The sequence below is a fragment of the Propithecus coquereli genome, unplaced genomic scaffold (assembly GCF_000956105.1).
Source record: "Propithecus coquereli isolate 6110/MARCELLA unplaced genomic scaffold, Pcoq_1.0 Scaffold164, whole genome shotgun sequence".
Lineage (NCBI taxonomy): Eukaryota > Metazoa > Chordata > Mammalia > Primates > Indriidae > Propithecus > Propithecus coquereli.
The window spans coordinates 3,579,751-3,593,152 of record NW_012140969.1 but is presented as its reverse complement, the minus strand read 5'-3'; the positions used below and the strand labels follow the sequence as shown (position 1 = coordinate 3,593,152).

General features: G+C 59.0%; 1 protein-coding gene across 1 annotated transcript in view; it reads right to left on the bottom strand.

Moving 5' to 3' along the window:
• The window catches only part of NFIX (nuclear factor I/X (CCAAT-binding transcription factor)), a 98,853-nt gene that overhangs the window by 25,376 nt on the left and 60,075 nt on the right, over positions 1 to 13,402 (bottom strand). The gene's annotated exons all lie outside the window — the stretch shown is intronic.

The following is a 13,402-nucleotide window of genomic DNA, read 5'->3' as shown; positions in this document are numbered from 1 at the left end:
CAGAGAGCTGGGGGCAGGGTGGAGTGTGTGTGTGAATATTTTGCTGAGCTTGGGAAACCCCCCCACCCCCACCCCCCAGGTCCTCAAAGCTTTGTGTGCCAGGGGCACAACGGGGACCTCCAGAATGCCTGCCTGGGCACGACAGCTGGCGAGAGGGTGGCAGAGGGGGGCTGGGGCAGGTTGTGGGGAAGGAGGAAGGCAGGCATTTGGTGAAGAATCAGCTGCTCACAACATAGGGGTGGCATCTGAAAACTGTGCCTTGGCACTGGCCAGGGCTTTGCCCTACTCTTCAGAGTGGCCCTGCCTCCTGGTCTCACCCCCACCGTAAGGAGGTTCCCAAAGGGCGATGCTGGCCCAAGAGCGGGGGTGAGGGACCCTCTGGCCACTCAGGACAGAAGGAAGAGAGCCACGTCCCCTCCTGCTCAGCCCTCTCCGAGCAAAGGCCGAGCCATGTCTAGGTCTGGGAGTGCTAGCCACGGTCCTCGCTGCCTGCCTCGGTGACAGGTAGAAAAGGGCAATGGTTTCAGGCCCCACTCCCCTATTCTTTACCTTGTTCCATTTTTTTAATTTTTTAAAAAAATTTGTAGCAAGTCAAGAAAACAGGTTTGTGTGTGTGTGTGTAAGAAAGTGCTATTGAGGCCCCTCACCCTCTCTGGTTTGGGGTGCATCCTTCCATACCTTCCTTCCCACTTAGCCTGACGGTGTGTTTAGCAAGAGAAGTTAGTGGCACTCTCTGCTCTGGAGGGAGCACACAGACCTCCTCCCATGCTCCTTGGGAGGGTGACCTCTGTGCCCCTGCACGGTGTGGCGTGAACCTTCTGGTCACTCTCTCCCCTCAGCCCGTCCCTGATTTCCTGGGTCTGGTTGGAGCCTAGCTGATCCAGGGAGAGCAGCCAGGGGACCTAGGGGCAGGTGGCCCACCCCAGGCCTCCTCCACCAGGCCCTGAGGCTGCTCAGACTTGCGGCTGGCGGAAGGGCACAGCCTCAGGACTGGCCTGCAGAGCCAGCCAGGGGCACGTGGTCCCGATCGCTGCCCAGGGGTCTCTGTGATGGATCCCACCCACCCTAGGACCAACTCAGTGTCCACTGAGCCCTCCAGGCCTGGGTCTGGGGAGAAGAAGGAGACCTTAGAATCCACCCCATGGGAGTGGTCCTGGCCCAGCGCGAAGGCCAGGCAGAGCTGCCTGCCCGCGTGTGTGGGTGCGCATGCGCACACCTAGCCCAGGGACAGAAAGATGCCGAGGGAACCCGACAAAGAGATGGAGGAGGGCCAGCGACCGAGGCAGAGACAAATGGGGCTCCAGGAGAGCGCGACAGACAGGAAATCCTTCTAAACCGGGACGCGGCCCTGAAACGTTATTGCTGTTATTACTATTAGCTCCCTGTAAAGGAGCAAGCGGGAGTGAGGCTGGGCGGGCGAGGCCGGCGGCCACGCGCCTCCGGGCGCTGCTGGCAGCCATTTTAGACCTTGGCAGCCATCTTACGGCTGGCGGCCTCAGCCGGCGGCCCCTGACACGCTCAGCTCCGCTCCAGGACAAAAGGCAGAGACGCGGGAAATCTGGACCCAGGCTCAGAGATAGAGGAGCCAGCCCTGCAGCAGGGGCAGCTGCGGGCAGGGCCCCACCGATCTGCTCGAGCGGCGTCCCTCTGCTTCCCCCAGCCCCACAGTGAAAGGGCCAGGGAAGGCCTGGGCCGGCCTGGGGCCACCACCACTCAAGGTAGCTGAAGCCCCCACAGGCCGTCTCCGTGCCCAGGGCCTCCACTAGTTCAGCGAGAGTAGACCCCTGTCCTGACAGGGTGGCAGGCACCTGGGGACACCGAGGGCCATGATGGGGAAGGGTCTTCGAACACCCTGTCAGCCAGGGGCACCTTGAACAGGCAGGGGAGGGCTGGGTCTGCGGTGGCCAGGCTCCCAGGGAGGGCAAGGAGACGGCCTGCCTGGGTCTCGGCCTGCTCTGGATCACCTCAGGCATTAGGAGCTGCGCCCCGGCTGGCGTGCCCCTGCCCCGAGCCTCCTTTCCCTGTCTGGGCTCCCTGGGGAGGGGATAACCCCAGGATTCGGGATTTGGGACAGACAGGAGGAGGGCCCCTTTATGACACCCCTCCCCAGGCCCCGCCTCACGGCTGCCTGGCTTTTATCTGGCAGAATGGGGCTTATCAGAGCCACCAGCTGAACAAACACACAAATCCACGGTTAGTGAGAAAAACCACTCTGCCTGAACTCTTTATCTCCTGTTCGCAGGCCCCGCGCACTGCCCACTGCCAACAGCACAGGAGGGGACCTGACTGCGCCACAGCGGCTCCGTTCTCCGCGGCAAGCCCGCGGCAAAGGTAGAGGGCAGCCTCCCGGACTCTGGCCGTGCCTCCCACTTGGTCTCCACGCTCCATCTCTCGGTCACCCCCTTCTCCCCTCCTCGCCCGAGCCCAGGGTGGCTCTCTCCTGGCAGTCCCTGCTAGGCAGGCGTGCATGAGTGAGCCCCTGCCCACACGGGAGCACCCCCTCCAGTGTCTGCTCTCTCACTGGGGACAATGGGCCAGCTGGTGGCCTGTGGGCTGTGGAGGGGCAGGGACAGTGTTGGCTGGCACAAGGCAGGCAGGTGCCGGGCTCCATCTTTTATCTTTTATCCTCTCTCGCCCAGCCCACGCCCCTGAGGCTGTTTCTCTGATTCTCCCGTCTTCTGGGGCCACATCCCCTGGCAGCCTTTCAGGCCACGGCCTTCTCTCCAACCTGGTTGCCAGAGCAGTGGGGACCCTGACTGCACACCCCCCAAGTTTAGGGCCACCCACTCTCCTTCCTAGCCACCTCTCTCGAGAGACTAGGGCTCCTGCCACTTCCTAGAGAGACTGGAGATGGAATAGAGGGGTGCCACTGCCTCCCCTGAGCCCCACACCAAATAAATGTTTCTCTTTGTGCTGATGGTGAGAGCTCCTTTTACACTCTTGGCTTCTGTGCTCCCACTCGGCCCATCAAATGCAGGCCCCTAAAAACGGAGCCCAGCCACATGTCCGACCAGTGCCCTGGCAATCTGGGTCCCTGCCCCCTGGGCCAGGCTTGGGGAGGGAGAAAATCTCGGAGCCCTCGGCTCATTCTTAATGCTGCTGTGGGGTGCCAGGCCAGCGCGCAAGTGTGTAGCTCTGCTGCTGGCCATCCTCCTCTGGGGACCTGGGCTATGCACAAGATCCACGCCTCCAAGGCAGAGGCCTCCCCTGCCTGTGGTTCTGGCCACGGTGCAGGCTTCCCGAAGGGAGGACGGTGAAGGAACAGGTGATAAATCTGGGCTCTGCAGAACAAGTCTCTGAAATGGTTTGGCTCCCAGTTCTGGGGTGCTCCCCGTGGGTCATTCCTCCGCATCGACAGCTTGCAGGCCAGAGGGCTCGGGCAGCACCCAGACCAGGGCCAGGTCAGCCAAGGGTGGGCAGTGTGGGCCTCTCCCTTATTTGGGCCCTTCGAATCCCCTGGAACAGCCACGAAGCACCCCTACCGCATCACTGCCCTTCTCACCGCCCCCAGCTCCCAGACCTTGCCCTGGCTCCTGGCTCTCACTTTGTTCTGTCCTGGCCCCCCTCCCTCTGTCCTTCCTTTGCCTTCACTTGACCTCTTTCCAGCCCCTTCCCCTCTCCCTTCTGCCTGTTTGCACACGTGTGTACATGTGCGTGTTTCCAAGAGGACTCTGCCTCTTAAGTGGAGCTCTGGAGGGAAAGCTCTAGCAGCCAGGAGGAGCCTGGTGCTGCACATAAACCCCGATTGATAGTGTGTTTTTAATATATATATTTTTCCAGCCACAGACGGGGAGATATTTACAGCTCCCGCTAGGTGAGGGAGGAATTCCTGATCACTGCAGCCAACACTCTGCCTCCGCTCCCGCTTGAAACAAACTTGCTCTGTGAAAGGGGCCACGTGTAACTCACTGGCCAGCAGCCCCCATGGACATTGCCCAGTGAATTCCTTGGGGGCTGCACAGAGAGGGGTGCGCAGATCCGGTCTGGGCCGAACCCACATGTGTGTGCCCAGGCGTGTGTGTACATTCGGGTGAGCGACATTTGTCACACACTCAGATGCACATGCACACCTGGAGGTGCCACCAGCCACTTCTCGCTGTCCAGAAAGGGTGGGTGGAGTAAGATGGTACATGCAGAGCCACCAGAGAGGAGCCCCCTTCGATTCTGCAGGGACTCTGGCCTTTAGGGGTTGGGGAGAACAGCCCTTGGAGTGTGCCTGCCCTTGCCCTGGCTCTCCCTGGGCCTGAGGTTCCAAAAGCAGGTAGGGGTGCACTCTGTTCTGGGGGTGCCCCCAGGCAGCTGCAACACCCTGTCTTCTGAAGCACTGATGCAATTCAGGGGCCCATCCCTGGCCTCCCCCGCGCTGCACCCCCTCCCCCCTTCCTCTGAGATTCCGGAGCATCCAGGGCACGGGAAACCCAATCTCAAGGGGAGCCAGAGGCCCGGCCTGTAGCAATCAGAGCTGGAGAATGTAACTATTGTGCCTCCTGAAACCCAAGTCCGAGAATCTGAGACACCCTGAGGAGGGGAGCGGCGGATGGATGGGGGGCTAGGGGGACGGGTCACAGAGGGGTTCTCCCCGTCTCAGCAGACAGGAGACTCAGGGGACCAAGGAAGTCCTTGAGAAGGCAGGGCAGCCAGAGGGCGGGGGGCGGGGCTCGGTGCGGCTGTGCCAGGGGCTTCTAGGATCTTCTTCTCCTTCGCTCCATTCCCCACCCTGCCCCAGGAGCCAGCGCACGTGTGCATGTGTGTGTGCGCACACACGTCCTGCAGCCATCCTGAGGCGGTGGGTTTTCCTTCCTTTGTCATTCCTAGACTCACACCTAGTTTGGAAGCAGAAGCCCAAGCCTGACCAGGAAGCACAGGCTTGAAGCTGTGGGTGGGGACAGGGAGACATCACTGTCCTCTCTCCTTTCCAAAGAGGCTTCAGCCTTTGACTTGAGTGACCTGCTCAGAGGAGGGGGCGGAAGAGGATGCAGCAGAGGGATGAGTGACAGGGAAGAGGAAGAAATCGCCTCACACCCACAGGCACACACACAGTCTAGGCCGGCTGTGGCTGCCCCTGGGGCCCAGGCTTGAGGAAAGCCATAGGGGATGGGGGAAGAACAGATGAGGCCACAGGAACCTGGCAGAGCATCTGAATGGGACATTCCACTCTCCATCCCTGACCCTAGAACTACCTTCTCAACACCAACCCACCCCCATCTCTAAAGGTGCCCTGGAGCAAGGACCAGGTCTGGCCACTACTGGGTTCATGCCTAGCAGTGAGGCTGCCGGAAGGAAGGAAAGGTAAGTCCGTCAACTCATCTGGTAACCAGGAGACCAGCACAGCATGCTTAGGCTCTATCTGACAGCCTCAGGCCCCAGATAGCATCAAGGGGAAAGAGGTCTGTCTCCTATGGTGCTTGGTCACCCCCATCCCCACCCCTGCTGTGGAGGTGGCCACCTAGCCAGAAGCCCTCCAGCCCTCCTTCACGAAAACAAGAGTCCAGACTCCTACCTTCCCTCCGTCCCCAGCAAGCAGCCCCAGATCCCTTCAGGGAACTCTCCTGGTGAGAGCTGCTCAGCCCAGCACTTGTTTGTAGCTGTCCCCAGCCCAGGGACATGGACCCAGGCACAGAGCAGCAGGAGAAGCCAGGAGGCCATGGAGAACTGCGTGCTCAGTCACTCTTACCCAAGAGATGACAGGCAGTGGCCAGCAAAGGAGAGAGGAGGAGGGACATGCCCCTGGTCCAGAGCAGAGCACCCAGCAAGCAGACAGAGAGAACAAGCCCAGGACTGTCAGCTGCTACTCCAAGCCCAGCCCGGCAGTGAATAAATGAGACCCCAGCCACAGCAGCACTGGGAGATGCAGGTGGCCCTGCAGGCTCCTCCATGGTCTGCCCTTGGCAGGTGACCCAGAGCCTCGGACACCAGGGTCCACAACTGTCCGTGGAGTGAATGAGCAGACCCAGGGCCCGGCAGCAACACCATCTGGGATATTTCAGAGATGCCCAGGGGTAGAAATTCCCAGCAGAGCAGAATTCCCATGAGAAAGGGATTGAAGATGATGCAGCCACTACCAAAGAAGGAAAAGAAAAAAAGCTTGGAGGGATGAAGTGAGGTAGGAGCCACTAGCCCCAGGCCTGCCTTCCCCTGCCCCCTGAGCCTGCCCTTGGCCCACCCAAAGAAGTGCCCTGGGTCTGGACCTGGTGCCCACGGAAGGGGGCACAATGCCATGCTCTGCTTCTGTGGAGACCCCGGCCCTGGGTGGGCTGGCCTCGCCCCAGCACAGGGGCACAGTGGTGGGGAAGGAGCACACCAAGGTGGAGGGGAGGTAGAGGGAGGAGGTGGGCGGCCGGCAGTGGTAGACCAGGGCTCCCCATGAGTTCACAGCCGTGCTCCAGAACCTATTGGCCCAGTGACTTTGGCCAAGTTATGAACTGTTTCCGCATCTGTAAAATGAAGATAACGCCCGCCCATTAGGGTTCCTGGGTAAGGAACAAATGAGAAAATACGTATAATAAGGTGATTAGCTCAGGGCCTGGCTCACAGTCAGGGTTCCATAAATGTCGCTGTCCTGTCTGGGTTACCATGTCCCTGCATCTCCATTTGCTGAAACTCTGTCCCTCCTTCCAGGCTCTGCTCACACGCCACCTTGGTGGGGATGCCGTGGCTGACTCTCAGCCCCCCTCCCCAGGAGCTCATGCTCTGTGTGACACATCCAGTATGTCCTAGATTTTAGTTTTTGGTGTCTCATCCCAGAGACCATGGCCAGGGGCTCCCTTGGGGTCTGGCCCACTACCATCTGCAAAGAGCGGCAGGCGTGTCCCTCCCAATATCAGTGTGCAGTGGCCATCAGTCAATGGTCTCAGGACAGTGGGGGAGATGTAGGGAAAGGGAAGACCAACGGGGAAGGGAAAGAGAGCACTAGCACTTACCCCAAGATTCCAAAAGTGCTGGGCTCACGACCTGCCCAGCCTAGCCCAGCCCTGGGGATACAGAGAGCTGAGGATACCAGGAACACAGGTGCTGGCCCATGGGCAGCCAGGCGCCTCTCCTGGCAGCCGGAACCAGCATTTCTGAGAGGGCTTGGGGCCAGGGCTCATGCGATGGTGGGGTCCAGGCAAATGGCCCCCAGCCCCTGAAGCTTCTGTCCCCTCCCCAACCTGAAGAATAAAAACTGACAGTGGAGGCCGGGCGCGGTGGCTCACGCCTGTAATCCTAGCTCTCTGGGAGGCCGAGGCGGGCGGATCGTTTGAGCTCAGGAGTTTGAAACCAGCCTGAGCAAGAGCGAGACCCCGTCTCTACTAAAAATAGAAAGAAATTAATTGGACAACTAAAAATATATAGAGAAATTAGCCGGGCATGGTGGCACATGCCTGTAGTCCCAGCTACTCAGGAGGCTGAGGCAGAAGGATTGCTTGAGCCCAGGAGTTTGAGGTGGCTGTGAGCTAGGCTGACACCACGGCACTCACTCTAGCCCGGGCAAAAGAGTGAGACTCTGTCTCAAAAAAAAAAAAATGACAGTGGAGAATGCCCTCCACACCTTGCACACCAAGACAGGGGCGCTGGGCAGGGGATGCCCCATCCCAGCAAGGGGCCTGCAGGGCTGCTCCCCACCCCCACCTGCTCTATTGCCAGCGCTGCCCTTTCTGGCCCTTTGAGCTGCCCAGGCCAGGCCAGGCCAGCCAGACAACCACCCCCACCCCCAGCTGCTCTTGGGACTATTAATAGTGTCCCCACATCCCAGGGCTGGGCATCACCCTCCCCCCACCCCCTCAAACACACTTGCCCTTGGTCTAATTATTCATACAGGGACAGACAAAGTCCTCCAGACTCTAAAGCCAATGCGGTATGAGAAGGGGGAGGCAGAGGCTCTGGAGGCCACTTGAGGAACAGGTCTGGGACAAGCAGAAGTTTAGGGGACAGAGAGGAGATAGTAAACCCAAGAGCCAGAGAGTGACAAAAAGACAAAACTAAAACTAAGAGAGAGAGAGAGAGAGTCAAGGTAGCGAAGCAGGGTCAAAGCAAAGTGGTTCAAAGAAGGAAGCCCAAGACACAGAATCAGAGAAGTACAGGACAAGGTTCCAAGAGGCAGGGAAAAGGGGAGAAAGCAAAGAGAGGAAGAGAAAGGAGAGGAGGAAATTATTCCTTTAGGGAGGGAAAAAAAACAGAAGAGGGAAAACTTTCCTAAAAATATTCAGGAGTGGCTTCGTGTGCACAACTGCTGGGCTGCATCCAGCCACCAGCGTCTGCCTGGCAGGCACTCAGTGGAGCGGAGCAGGGAGACCCCAGGACAAGGAGCCCCTACCCGCCCACACCAAATGCTTCTGGGGAAGGGAGGGGAGAGAGTAAAGGAGGAGGATCAGAGAAGGAACAACTGACCAAGAAAAGGAAAGAGTGAGTTCCTACAGAGCAGCAAATTCTTTCTAAGCCCGGAGCAGGGGAAGGCCCCTAAGCCCCGTGCCTGTTCACCTAAGGAAATGGAGCCGGAGGGGACAGAAGACTGGCAGGGATGGGGCAGCACCAGCCCCCCTGGCCCCTCTGCACCTCCACCCACCCCCGCTCTCTTTCCAGCCTTAAGCAGAGTCCTGTACCCACCTGCCTCCTGCTGCCCCCTTTCCTTGGGAGAATCCACCCAGAAAACCCAGAGGCCTGGAGAAGAACCCCGTAGAACCCACCTACCTCAATTCACCCCACGGGGAAGCAGGAGTCAGGCTGAAGCCACCTGCTTCCCATCCTCAGGTGCTACCTTCCTTATCCTCTATGGGACAGCACCCAACACCCAGGCCAGTGACCCCAAAGAAGCCTTCTTTACTCGGGGACTTGCCTTGGGGAGGGAGAGGCTGACTCTGGCTCACGGAAGAGCAACAAACACAAATGCCCACCATAATCAGATCTTTAAATGGGGACCTTCTCCCACCTGGAGCCTGGAAGCTGAGCAGCCCTTCCTCCAAATCCCACCAACATGGGGAGCCTCTGGCTGGGCCAAGGCTGGGGAAGTGGGATATTCTGGCTCTGGATAGCACAAAGTTCTAGGGACCTGGCCACCAAGCCACCCAGGTCAGGTGGTCCTGGCTGGGAGCACCCCACTAGACCATCATCCCCTTGAGGACAAGGCCTCCGTTGGTTTTGTTCACTGCTGTATCCCCCCAGACCTCAAAGGGCAGTTGCAGTGGGTGATAAGACTTTGAAGAAACCCTTCTAGATCCTTCTTCCAATGATGGCTACCTTGACCACCCAAGGAAGAGAAGCACTCTCCCCCTCCTGAGAACATCTTCCTTGCAGGTCCAACCCTTGACACCCATACACAATGAATTAAGGTGGAAACCCTGGTACCACTAATCCTCCTGCAAAGCCCAGCTGGGCCCAGGCACAGGACTGGACACACTGGCCTCATTCCCCAGGGCTGAACTGATCAGAGGAAGGAAGCGGAGCCTCCCCGTGAACAGCACGGCAGGGCAGGGCAGTGCAGTGCTCTCTCGCAGGCCTGCTCCTCTCCTTGCCCTGGAGGGCCTGAGGCAGCCACTGTCCAGAGCTGTCCAGAGGAGGCATGAGGAACATGCCTTTGACTCCAAATTTCCAACTCACAGTCCTAGAAGCACGGGCAGGGCTGGGCCAAACGGATGGCCTCCTGAGGGGCTGACCCGGCACTGGATGCTGAATCAGAAGCCTGGGGTCTGACTCCTAGACTTGCTGCTATCAGACACCCAGTGCATCTCTCCTGCCTTCTTCTGCAACACAACCAAGACCTGCTTAGGTAGCACCATGAGATATGACGGGGAATTTTCACAGATTTTAACAAAGGATGAGATGGGAAGGTTTTATACACTGTAAAATACCAAGCGTGCATAAGGACAGTCCTGGCTGCTGAAGACGTAAAATAGCATCCGTTGGTCCTTCGACTGGCAGGTGCCAAATTCCCCATTCCTAAGCCCTGAAGCACCAAAGGGGGTTTGCCCAGGTGGCCCCAGCCTCAGGAGGCGGCGCGCTGCACTCCCGGACGCCGTAGCTAGGTGGCGCAGCGAGTTAACACTAGCTGCCCTCCAGGGCTGCCGCGGGGGCGAGGCCCGAGCTCCGGGGGACGTGGTTCCTTCTGCGCACCCACAAGGCGGGAGCAGGAAGGAGAAGGACGCGGTCTGTGCACCAGGGAAGGATCAGGCTGAGGCAGCGGCTCCTGTTGCTGCCGCTGCCAAGCTCATCCCGTGATGTGAAGTGAAGGCCGAGCTTCCCGTTCGCATTGATTAGGAACAGCTTGCGGTGCGGGGGCGATGGAAGGGGGCTGAGGAATGGGCGGGCGAGCGGGAGGTGGGGGGCGTGCCAGGTGCAGAGCCTGGAGGGCGTCATCCAGTGAGCCCCGTCCCACCCTGCGCCGGCAGCAGCTCTGAGTCCTGCCTGCCTCTCCCAGGGCGAAGCTGCCGTCGATTTGGGGGAGTCTACGGCTATGTGACCCCAGGAGTATCAGAACACGCCCAGAATGCCCTCACCTTCTGGCAATGTAGATTTGCTCCCTGAATTTGGTAAACACTTGAAAAGCAAGATCTCCTCCACCCCACCCGCACAAAAAGTGAAAAAGAATGGAGACTATAAGTCAGAGATCAGGAACCAGAGACAGGGAGACAAACGGAGAAAAGTCAGGAAGAAAAAAAAAAAAAACACCAGCGCTCTCTGCATTGGCGGCGGTAGCCAGGCAGGCACACCCTCCCGAGCCGGCGGGCGTGGAGAAAGGCCCCTTTGTTCTGCAGGGAGGTTAGCCGAGGTGAGGCCCGCCCCCGCCACCCCCCTGACCCTGGGCAGTGCAGATCGCTTCACAGGGCCCCAGGCTGGGCCTGGCTGCTTCCCTGGACCCCCAATCATCGGGCCCCAGAGCAAAACAGTGTAGCTGGCTATTGGAGGGCTGCTCCCTACCCCACTGCCTTGCCAAACACCAAGGGTCACACATGTAGGGCTGAGCTGGGCTCCTCCAATGGGTCCTTGGACACCCTCACTGCCAGCCATTAGCAGCTTGACCAGGCTTCTCCTAAGCTGTGTGTTTGCGGGGTAACTGCACACAGAAGACACCCCACAAAAGCTTGATAAGAGAGCACACAGCACCTGCTGGGAGCTGGTGCCCCAGGAGGCATGGCTGGCTGACCACGCCCCTCCCACCCACGCTGAGCCTCCCAGCCTCTCTCCTGTGCCCATTCCGGACACAGGCCCTTTCCCAGGGCCTCGGGCTCTGGGCTAGGGGTGGCCTGTGCAGGGGTTTCTTGCAGTGGGAGCTGCCAGGCTCTGAGCTGGAGTCGTCCTCAGATGAGAGGCGGGGCCTGAGCTCCCCCACTCTGTTCTCCAAGGAGGGGCCAGAGTGGGGTCCTCTGCCCCCAGGAAAGGGGGGCTGAGAACAGGCCCACCCCACCCCCAGAGCCTGAAAAAGCAGAGGCCAAAGTGGGGGCAGGTAGGAGCTAGAGGCAAGAGATCTTTAAAAGCCCCCTTGCCCTGCAGCACACCCCATCCCCACCCTCAGCTCAGGCAGGAGAGGGGATGGCAGTTGCCTAAGCACTCTGTGCCCTCCACTGGTACCACTCCATCCATTAGGGCTCCTGGCCACTCCTGCAGGGTTCCACAAAGCCCTAAGACCAAACTCTTTCCACCTTTCAGAGCCTGGTGGCTTACACTTGCCCAAGAAGTGTGTCCCCTTTCCAACCAGTGGCACTTCAAACATGGGCAGCAGAATACCTGGAAGGAGGGATTGGCCTGGACTGGCCTGTTCCTGACAGTCCGGGGCCTGATGCTGAGGGGTACCTTGTCTTCAGGAGGTGCCAGCCTCCTATTAACAACAGCTGAATGCAACGGGTGAGAGAAGGGAGGAAGAGCGGGGATCCAGCCTCTGGCCTGGAAGTGGGAGAAGAGAGAGGGGAGTGGGGAGAGCAGCAGGCTCAGCCACCCAGGGGAGCAGCAGTGGCTGGAATCACAAGGAGCCTACACCGTCCTCCCTGAAACGGCTGCAAGAGGCTGCAGCTCAGATACACAATGTCCTGCCAAACTCCAGTCCTGTAATTCGATTAAGCGCGGGACAGACTTCCCAGATTTGTCTGTGTGTGAGTGCATGTGTGAATCCTGATGTTCGTGAATCTGAGATCTGTGAACATGTGTGTGGGTGCATGTGGATGTGTGTACCCTAACGGTGGAGGAGGAAGATGGGAGGGGGCAAATGGAGGCTGGGGGCAGAAAGGTGAGCCACCATGGCTGAGGGGTGGGGGAATGGGTCCCTAAATCTTCCTGGAGGGACAAACTCCAGACTAGGATTCTCAACACCTACACCTTGGACACTGGGGCTGGATGGATCATTCTCTGTGGCAGGGGGCTGGGGGCTGTCTAGGGCACTGTAAGATATTGGGTCCCCACCCACTCCATGCCAGTAGCATCCTGTTCCGCCACCCGAGTCATGACAGCCGAAAATGTCTCCATTGGCCAGGCGCGGTGGCTCACGCCTGTAATCCTAACACTCTGGGAGGCCGAGGTAGGAGACCAGCCTGAGCAACAACGAGACCCTGTCTCCACTAAAAATAGAAAAATGAGCTGGGCCTCGTGGGGCGTGCCTGTAGTCCCAGCTACTCCAGAGGCTGAGACAGGAGGATCCCCTGAGCCCAAGAATTTGAAGTTGCAATGAGCTACAGTGATACCACTGCACTCTACCTGGGGTGACAGAGCAAGACTTTGTCTTAAAAAAAAAAAAATTCTCCATCATTGCCAAACATGCCCTGGGGGCAAAGTCAACCCTCTAGGGCACCAGGTGACTTTACTAAGGGCGCCTCACCTCCTCTCTCCTCTTCTCTTCTGCTTTGGGCTTCAATCCCAGCATGCTTAGCTTCCCAGGTGTTCTCAGGTCTGGCTTTCTGCTCTGAGCTACCCCTCCCCACCTTACCCTTCTGGCCCTCAAGGCTCAGCGATGCTTTTATATAAAGCTGGGTATGTTTCAGTGCTCCTGCGCTTTTCTCCCAGACTACTCCCAGCAAGCATCAGGGCCCTGAGCTTTTTAAAGTCCTGAGCCTGAGGTCATGCCTGCCCAGGTCCACAGGGAAGCCTATGCTCTACATCGCTGGGGGCAGGGCCCACAGGAAAGGAGGGCTTGCCTTGGGACAGACCTCTGGAAAGATGTTCTGCTCTGCTCCTGGAAGCCAGCAGAAGCCCCTGCACAACTCTGTCACCATCCAACCAACCCTCCCCTGTTTGGAGACACCAGAGAAGAAGCTGGGGGGGTCTCCAACTTACCCCCAAACAAGCCAACACCCCTTCTCCATTCCCAGGGTCACCTGTAGTTGTCTAGTCCTGGGGTGGAGCCAGGTCCAGCAGCCCTTCTCCCCTTGGGCCCCAGGGAGGCTGCCTCTCTTCCCAGCCCTCCAGGAGCCCTAAACAGCTCCCTTCTGGGAACAGAGCCAAA